The following is a 10,318-nucleotide window of genomic DNA, read 5'->3' on the forward strand; positions in this document are numbered from 1 at the left end:
GCAGGTTACTTAAAAATCTACAAATAGAACTACCATACGACCCAGCAATCCCACTACTGGGCATATACCCTGAGAAAACCATAATTCAAAAAGAGTCATGTACCAAAATGTTCATTGCAACTCTATTTATAGTAGCCCGGAGATGGAAACAACCTAAGTGTCCATCATCGGATGAATGGATAAAGAAGATATGGCACATATATACAATGGAATATTACTCAGCCATAAAAAGAAACGAAATTGAGCTATTTGTAATGAGGTGGATAGACCTAGAGTCTGTCATACAGAGTGAAGTAAGTCAGAAAGAGAAAGACAAATACCGTATGCTAACATATATATGGAATTTAAGGGAACAAAAACGTCATGAAGAACCTAGGGGTAAGACAATAATAAAGACACAGACCTACTAGAGAATGGACTTGAGGATATGGGGAGGGGGAAGGGTAAGCTGTGACAGGGCGAGAGAGGCATGGACATATATACACTACCAAACGTAAGGTAGATAGCTAGTGGAAAGCTGCCGCATAGCACAGGGAGATCAGCTTGGTGCTTTGTGATCGCCTGGAGGGGTGGGATAGGGAGGGTGGGAGGGAGAGAGATACAAGAAGGAAGAGATATGGGAACATATGTATATGTATAACTGATTCACTTTGTTATAAAGCAGAAACTAACACACCATTGTAAAGCAATTATACTCCAATAAAGATGTAAAAAAAAAAAAAAAGACTTAATACAAACAATTCCAATCCTCAGTGTCTTTCCCAAGATGATACAAGCCGTACCACACCTCTCAACTTCATTTTTGTTTGTTTTAGGCAGATGTTTGTCACCTGTATAATGAAACAATTTCTTTACTAATAAAATTTACATTTGATCTTAAACTAGCCATACAGAGAAGGTTAAGACTGAAAATGAGGTGGTGGTGGGGATTTGACCTTGAGAAGTTCTCATTCTCTTTTCACCTTCTGGAAGGCCATCCGTGGGATGTGATTTGTGGTATGCTTTAAGAAGATTTAATTGGGAACAGTGCATAAGGGAGGCTGAAGGAAGAGAAATTGGAGATAGTTAATTATTGCAAAGTAACATATTCGTGGGATAGAAAGCCAATAAACAAAAAAGAAAGGCTATTACAGTGGTCCAAGGGCTCATTTATTCATTTGTGAAGTATTTTGAGTTCTTGAATATGCCGGTTATGACCTGGGCACGTAATGTTGAGGAAAACACTAGCAGGGTGATGGTCAAATAATCATATATATAATTCAGATATAGATGAGTTCTATAAATGTAAGGGAATATGTTTTTAGAAAGTCATAAAGGATACTAACAAGAGTTATGGGTCAGGCAAGGCATCTCTGATGAAGTGACATCCAAGCCAAAATAAAAGTAGTTGAAGGAACTAAATAGGTAAAATAGCAGGGAATAGGTACAGGGAAAGAGGTCGAAAAAATAGTTCAAGTAGTGCAAATATCAAGTGCAAAGGCCCTGTGGCAATAGCAAGTGATTGAAACAAGTAAGTATGGCTGGGTTTGGAGAACAAGAGAATGAACAGAAAACAAATAAGTAATGCACATGAAATATGTCAGGTGGTGGCTAAGTATATGGAAGAAAAATAAAGAATAAGAAGAACAGATAGTGAACAGGCAATCAAGGTAACGTCTGAGCAGAGACCTCATAGATGGAGGCATGTGGATAGCTGTGCACAGACCTTTCCAAGCAAAAGAGTCATCCAGTTACCTGAAGTGAGAGCCTGCTGGGGTATTTTAGGAAAAGAAAAGATACCACTCTAGCTGCTGTGGAGTGAGAAAGGGGAAGAACTTTGGAAATGAGGCCAAAGAAATAGTAAGGGACATAGATTACTATTCTGTGTGAAATGGAAAGGTATTGGAAGATATTTTGCAGAAGAATCTCATAATCTGTCTTACATACTTAAAGGACTGTTGTGTGAGGGCAGAAGTGGATACAGTCATTGGCTTAGGTAGAGGGAGAGGTCAAGGATGACTCCTAAGCATCTGACTCATGCACCTGGAGAGCAGTGGTATCATTCCTGCAGATCAGCAATACTGGAAGAGGACCAAGCTTTCTGGACAGATAGCAGAGGAATCACTGCAGGGGAGGAGAGCATGAAACGAATCTTGGACAGTTGAGTTTGAGGTGCTTTGTGACATCCAAGAAGAGATGCCACACTGGGAGTTATCAGTGAACAGAGGGTAATTGTGTGTGTAGAATAGATTGCCTAAGGCAGCGGTCCCCAACCTTTTTGGCACCAGGACCAGTTTTATGGAAGACAATTTTTCCACGGACCGGTGGGGAGGGGCAACGGGGTGTTGGTTCAGGCAGTAATGCAAGCGCTGGGGAGCGACAGTGAGCTTCCCTCACTCGCCCACCACTCACCTCCTGCTGTGCAGCCCGGTTCCTAGCAGAACTCAGATTAGTACCTGTCCATGGCTCGGGGGTTGGGGACCCCTGGCTTAAGGAGAGAGAATACACTGAGAAGGCAGAGGGCCTAAGGCCAGTCCTGAACAATACTGACATTTAGTGGTGGAACAGAGGCAAATAATAATCATGGTAACAGGAAAAATAATGCATAAATGTAGGAAGAGAAGGAGGAAAAACCAAAGCTGCAGCAGCATTTTTGAGTGCTTATCATATTTCAGGCACAAATCTTCACGCCTCGCATGTATTAACTAATCTTCACAATAGCCTTATCAGGGTTTTATCACTCTTCTTATTTCAATTCAAATTATTGAATTTGACTAGGGTATAAATTTCCATTGCCAGCTCTGTATCAATTTTCCTCAGTCATTTGTGATTCAAGTTGTTCTTTATTTCAGGAAATGTTTGCCTTATTCATATCTTTAGACATTTTTGCTGTTATTCCATATGTGCTGAGCTCTCTGCTCTCTGTATCTTCTGTCCCTGTTTGTCATCCACATCTATTTCTTTTTCTGAGATTATTGCTGTATCTTTGTGGATCTTTCTCTTTCAGTTTATACAATTAATTTCTGTAAGCCTACCCAGAGGTTTTCCCACTCACATTTGCTTTTATTCTAATTGCTTAAATATGGCTTTCATCTGTGATTTTTTTTTCCCCTCTTCCATTTCCTTCTTGAAATTCTTCCTCCTTGAAACATTCTCTTCTCTTAGCTTTCATATTATCTCTCACTGTTGTTTATTTTTTCTTCCTGCGTCATTGTTCCTGCTTAGAGTTCTTTTCTAGCTCTTTCTCTTCTTCCTGAGCTATAAATCTCACCCTTTCAGTCTTCTGGCTTCTTATTTTCTCTCCCTATTATCCTTTCCTTCAGTTCCATAGATTCAAAGAACATCTATACTCCTGTGATTTCCAAACCTAAATTTCCAGTCCAGCCCTCTCCCCAGGGACTTATCTTCATCCTTTTAAAAAATCCATTTCAGGGGCTTCCCTGGTGGCGCAGTGGTTGAGAGTCTACCTGCCGATGCAGGGGACACGGGTTCGTGCCCCGGTCCGGGAGGATCCCACATGCCGCGGAGCGGCTGAGCCCGTGAGACATGGCCACTGAGCCTGCGCGTCCGGAGCCTGTGCTCCGCAGCGGGAGAGGCCACAACAGTGAGAGGCCCATGTACCGTAAAAAAAAAAAAAAAAAAAAAAAAAAAATCCATTTCAACCAGAGCCCCACAAACCTAGAAAGTTTGCTCCAGATTTTCTCTCTGAAATCTTCTCTTCCTATCTTTCTTATTTCTGTAAATGGTTCCACTATCCACCCAGCTGCTCACACCAAAAACTTTGTATTTATTATAGGTGTTCATTCCCAAATCCAATCCACCATTTGGAGGGCTTGGATTTGTCTCTCATGATCGTGAGAAAAATCACCTTGAATGTCAGGTGTTACAGATCTCATTTCCTAGCCAAATTTTTTGCCCTTTGAAAAGGTAGCACTCATTTGCTTGGGATGAATAACAAATTGCTTGGGGAAGGAAAAAGCTTTTAATTAGTGGGTAAAAATGTCTTTAACCTTGGGAGGATTGAGAATTAAAGTTAGAAATGATAAAGTAAATTAAATCCTTAGTGTTAATACTTTTGCATTAAACTAACAAATAATCTTTGTACATTTTTTATTTCATACGTTTGTCATGTTTAAAAGAATTTGGCATATTAAAATTGTGAGTACAATTTTTTTTTTTTTTTTTTTTGCGGTACGCAGGCCTCTCACTGCCGCGGCCTCTCCCGCTGCGGAGCACAGGCTCTGGACGCGCAGGCTCAGCGGCCATGGCTCACGGGCCCAGCCGCTCCGCGGCACGTGGAATTCTCCCGGACCGGGGCACGAACCCGCGTCCCCTGCATCGGCAGGCGGACTCTCAACCACTGCACCACCAGGGAAGCCCTGTGAGTACAATTTAAAATATCTAGTTACTAATTTACACTTGTGATTTTAAGATGAAAAGTATAAAAATATTTTATCACAACTTATGATACACTGTATTTATGTCTATATTATTAGAGTTTTAATAAAGAACTTCTTAAGTACTTTGTAAGTTTTGGTTACTCTTGTAACTGAAATAGTTAAAATAATTAAGTATCTTAAATGTGGAAATGAAATTTAAAATATTAAAGCCCCTTAAAAGTGGTTGCTTCAATATATCAAATTTTGAATAGAAAAATGAGATTTTAATTAATAAAAATCTAGTATTTTCAATCCTATTAATTTAAAGGGAGGAAAAGTCACACACACACACACACACACACACACACACACACACACACACATACACCCTTAGGTAATAATGATATGTGCCTACCACAAAGTAATTTTTCAACAAATATCTATTGAATGAAAGAATGAAAACAGATTTATCTTAAATGTATAATCCCCTGAAGAGCTAAGCATACATTGTGACAATTTATTTAAGAAAATAGGACAAAGCTTTTGGGGAGTAAGTATCAAGGTTCTGTTGTACTTTATTAATCTTAACCGCAACCATTATGCATAATTACTTCCTGATATTGCTAGAACCAAAACATCCACCAGTCCCTACCCACTCTCCCTTGTGTTTGCTAGACTTCCCTCCTCTCAGAAGGCAAATGGGTAAGAACATTATAGCAGTCATATACCTACTCTAAGAAAGCTACTCAACCATCCAGATACCTCAATCCATGGACCAACACTGAGATTGCATTTCTGTAACTGCACCAAAGAGAGAAACTGTAGCCTGCTTAATAAATTCTAGATTCCAGAAACCTTTTTTAAAAGGCTAATTTCCATTTTAGCAACCAATTCAAATGACCATATTGTTGATTTGATCGACTGCCAGAAAAATTTAACTTCTAAGCTTGGTGTAATTTCAAATTAGACCATGCTACTATTATTCAGAAAATCTTACAGAAACAACCTTTGGCTTTTCTCCATTCAATTTAAAAATAAACATGGCTATACCTAAGATTGTAGACCTAAACCTGAAGTGCTCTGTAGTCAGATGCACATCTTGTGCCATTTTACAGGAATCTTCCCAAAACCCAATCATTGGATCCAAGTCCCTTGTGCCAATTTTACACATTGGAAATATTTGTAGGGTAAAAATACCAAAATCTTCTCCAAGCCAGACCTGACTCTTTTCCTTCAGTAATCTGTGTTTCTATGTGTAAACTTTGTAGATGCATCTGTTTTGTGTTACATAAATACACCAAAAATGTATTTTATAGCAGGAAAATTTATGCATTCCATATTCTCACAGCTTGAAAATGGCCAAATTTATTCTCTTGAATAAATGCTCGGGGGGTAAAATCAAAAGAACAACTCCAAAGCAATATTTTGAGAGGTTTTTTTTGCCAGCCTCAGAGAAAAAGAAGGTACATAAAAATAGAAGCATGTATATAACGCATATATCCAAATATCTGCTATCTATGCTGAAAAAGGGGGATATACTACAGATAATTCCAAACAATTTGCCCATTCAAAATTTCTTTATTTTGGCTCTAGATACATTTCCATGCAAATATTTCTGTTTGAATATGGGTGTGTTTAATGTTCTTGTATTCAATTCAAAGCAAATAAGGGAGTCAAGAGGATACTGGTTGGGATCATTTACAAGAAAGGATTTTGTGTAGCGTTTGTATGACATGGAAGATTCTACCTCCTTCCATAGGAAAATGTGGGTCTGGGATGGAACCGCGTCATCCATACTCTATTTCTCCACCCTACCCCAGACAACTGCAGCCGAAAAAGAATTCTAATAAAGATTCAAGAAGTGGGACAAGCAGGTAGTGGACATGAGAGGTGGAACCCTTAGAAAGGGCAACAGAAATGGTTGAATAAGTTCTTGATGTATAGCTTCAGGGATAAGAAATCCCTAACAATATCCCAACCCAAATCCATAATCCCAGACATTAACTAGTTTCTACTTCTGCTTCATAATACTTGGTGCTCTCCTCTTGGCTCCAACCACAGGACCCTATACACTCTTACCCGTAGCATAGAGTCAACTCTGCCCACCCCTACCCCTGTCTCTATGGATATGTCCCACCTACATCATTGATATTACATTGGGAAGATCAACTGGAGAAGCTGGAAAGCTGTTTCATTTCCTGATTTTGTCTTTTTAGAGGGTCACTTAATTCAAGCTAATGATTAATTTAGAGCTACTAAGGTTTTATATTTTTAATTTAAAAAACAGTCCTGAAGAGGGGAAGAAGTTTCAAATATTTTCTCTTGCATAACAAGTAGATGAAATCTTAAAATGTCAATGAAGAAGACAAAAATACAGGCAACATCAAAAAGACATTTATCATCAAGAACTTGGGCAGAGAAGGTAAGAGCAACACATTTGAAAGCAAGATTTGCCAGGCATTGACTAAAACAGAGAAAATCTCTTTGAGAATAAATAAAGAGAATGTTCTATAGATGGCCATGTACTTTCTGGATTATAAGCATGAAATAGTCACATGAACAGCTTCCTCTATCCTGTCTCCTTTCCTGTTAAGATCTTGTACTTTCTGGGCTCTTGGCCTTATCTATATACATTCTCTCTTTCACTAATCCTTCACTAATCTCTTCCCAAAATGAATACTCATTTTCTATGCTGACTATTTTTGAAAAATTTACTTTTTTTCTTTCCTTTTATTTCTTTCCCATTAGGGAGCCAAATATTAACCCAACCCATGAAATGGATCTCAATAAAGAAAAATCCCCAATAACTTTTTCACAAAATGGGAAACAGTAAAGAATTGACACTCTCAAAATATAAATTCCTGTAGCAGTTCTAGAAGTTCCTTAGCAAATTCCCACAAAGCATTGCATTACTGTTACTGTTTTTTATTTTTCTCAAGAACCTATGTTTAGTAATAAAGATGAAGTAAATTTTAATATTATTTTAAATTTGTTTAATTCCTAATGTAATAATTATATTTTAGGTACTATCATTCATTATAAACGTGTAATTTTTTAGTCATATTATGAATTACATAGGTTTTGAGTGCTGATCAGGCCAAACAATAGTCGTTTATAATATTAGAAGAATATTATAAATAACTAATGTCAAAAAGACTTTCCAAACACAGTCTATTTTAAACTCAGTTGTGCCTAAACAGATATACGCAGAACACATAACCATCTGTGTGTCAGTTTCTTAGTATAATCCACACTTGCTAAGTGTTCCATTTTATTATGTCAGCTCTGAAAGCAACAAAAAAAATGTTATGAACTCAGCAATTACGATCATACAGAAAGTCAAGTTGAGAGTGTGAGTGGGGTCCAATCTAACATATATGTACCATCTTTCTTGCACATGTAGAGACTGAATAGAATGCAAAGCAGCCAACTGTCTTGATTTCAGTACCTGAGAAGAAACCACAGTAAGCTTCGTTAGCAGAAAAAGCGATCGTTTTCATTTGCCTGAGTTTAAAAATTTCTCACAGCACCTTCTGGTAGCATGCAATTTGACCTGGAGATTCTGTAATGAAAATCTACAATTACACATCTCTGAAATTAATTTTTATGTGCATAAAAATATGTCCCAGAAGTTCTGCCAATGATTTTTCATTGACTGAGCAGAACTTGCTCCTTTAAATCCCTAGGGATTAAGTGTCCATATATAGCCCCACGGCAACTGAGCCTTGCCTGCACAGTGTGAAGGTTCACAGAGTTTAGGAGCAATATGAGGTAGACATGATGCTCTTTAATTTTTAAACATTTTCAGAATATAGTTTTTAATGGCTCATCACTCAAATATTTAAGATAAGTTGTATATTTGGACATTTGACATATTTTTCTTATGGCCTTATAGCAAACTGATTTTTCTCAAATTATCTATGCCCCAGTGATTTCATTCTTAATTAATCTTTGTTTTACGAAGAAAAATTTAGGTTTGATTTTTTTAGATAAGTAATTCAAAAATGATTTTCTCCAACTACAAGTCTCTAAACTCTCTCTTCCAAACTTGAATTTATTCTTTAGAAGTTGTTTATATATATTAAAAAAACAACTGTATCTTCAGAATGAAGTAAATTTTTACTCAAAAGTTAATGATTCATCAATTGGAAAAATATTAACTGAATACCTATTTTTTGCCAGATATCTCATCCAGATAAAGGAATTCACTTGAGCCGTAGGATTTGATAATATTGAAAACCTGACTCATTTAACTATTATTGATTGAGTTCCTTTTATGATCTAAGTACTGTGTTGGTCATGGGTTCACAAAGAAATGATTTAAAAACGCTGCCTTTGAAAAGCTCACATTCTTGCCAAGAAGACAGAAATAAAAATTACAAAGAGATAAATGTCCCAATAGAGGTGCTGTAAAAAGTATTATGAAAATAGAGAAGGGGAAGGGTCTAATTTTAATGTGAGGCATAGATGGTTCAGGAAATCTTCCTAAAAGAGGCAGCACTTGGGGCTTCCCTGGTGGCGCAGTGGTTGAGAGTCCGCCTGCCGATGCAGGGGACATGGGTTCGTGCCCCGGTCCGGGAAGATCCCACATGCCGCGGAGCGGCTGGACCCGTGAGCCATGGCCGCTGAGCCTGCGCGTCCGGAGCCTGTGCTCCACAATGGGAGAGGCCACAACAGTGAGAGGCCCGCGTACTGCAAAAAAAAAAAAGAGGCAGCACTTGAGCTGATTCAAGATGGTAATTAGGGATTTTCCAGAGAGAAAAGTACTCTTGACAGAAGCCACAATATATGTGAATGTATGAAAAAATGAGAAAGGCAAGTATTTTGGTGAAGCAGAGCATAGAGTATATATTGGGGAGCAGTAAGATGTGAAGACAGACAGTCCTGGAATCTCGATATGCTAAGGGATGCTATCCTTAGTCTCAGAGTAAATACTGAGAACTGATTGATAGTATTCTTTTTGTATCTGTTATTTGCAGCTGATGAAGAAGCATGCCCAGAGCTAATGTACCTATGAGTCAAAGGTTGAGAGTAGGTCTATACATAATATTGAAAAAAATTGAGAAAGACTAAGGAGAGTTTTTCACCAGAGACTGAGTCTTTACTCATCAGCATCAAAGTTCCACAAGGTACTTTTTTAGACTTGAAAAGTCTGAACCAACCTCTAGGGACACACTGGTTTATCTCCTGCTTTGTGCAATCATCTCATTCAGCTTTTTAATTCTCTGTCCATAACAGAAGTATTATAACTTTTAATTCTGTACTAGCATCTATCTACTGCAATGCCATGCACCTCCTATAGAACTTGAATTTTTATTTTATAGGTGATATAAATCTCAAGATAAGTTTAATTAGGGGAGTTCTGGTTCACTCTGTAAGTGATGTTTAAGGTGAATACAAAAAGATTGAGGCAGAGATATCTACTAGCTGGCCCTTGGTAATATTCAGGAGTAGAAGATTAGGGCCTGAAATAAAAGTTGTGGCACTCAGAATGGAGAAGAAGTGGGATATTTAAGAGATATGTAGAGTTTCAATACTTGGTAATTGAGTAGATATACAGGATGGGAGAAAAAATGATGACCTCTGGGGACTTTACCTCCAATTAAAGAGATTAGCCAGAATCAAACCAAATTCACACCAAAAATGATAAGAAAAGCTAGATTAAAAAATGTAAAAAAGCAGTCAGGACTTGAAGTGATCAAGGTCCTAGAGGAAAGGAAAATGCATTGAGGTGAGTCAAGTATTCTGGTTAATTTCTCTCTAAATGCATTTGTCATTTGTAAGTAGACTGGAGCCAAAAACCTCAGAAGCCAAACAGAAAGAGATGATAGAGAAGCTAAACAGAGCGAATGGCACTCTCATAAATACTAGAGAGACATAGAGCTAAAGACCTACCAAGATGAAGCACAACTAGTAAACATTATAAATTTTCTACTGGGAAGCCTAAAAGACTGTGCAAT

This window comes from Aethalodelphis obliquidens, unplaced genomic scaffold (genome assembly GCF_003676395.1).
Source record: "Aethalodelphis obliquidens isolate GAN/ISIS:26980383/991018 unplaced genomic scaffold, ASM367639v1 scaffold17, whole genome shotgun sequence".
Classification (NCBI taxonomy): domain Eukaryota; kingdom Metazoa; phylum Chordata; class Mammalia; order Artiodactyla; family Delphinidae; genus Aethalodelphis; species Aethalodelphis obliquidens.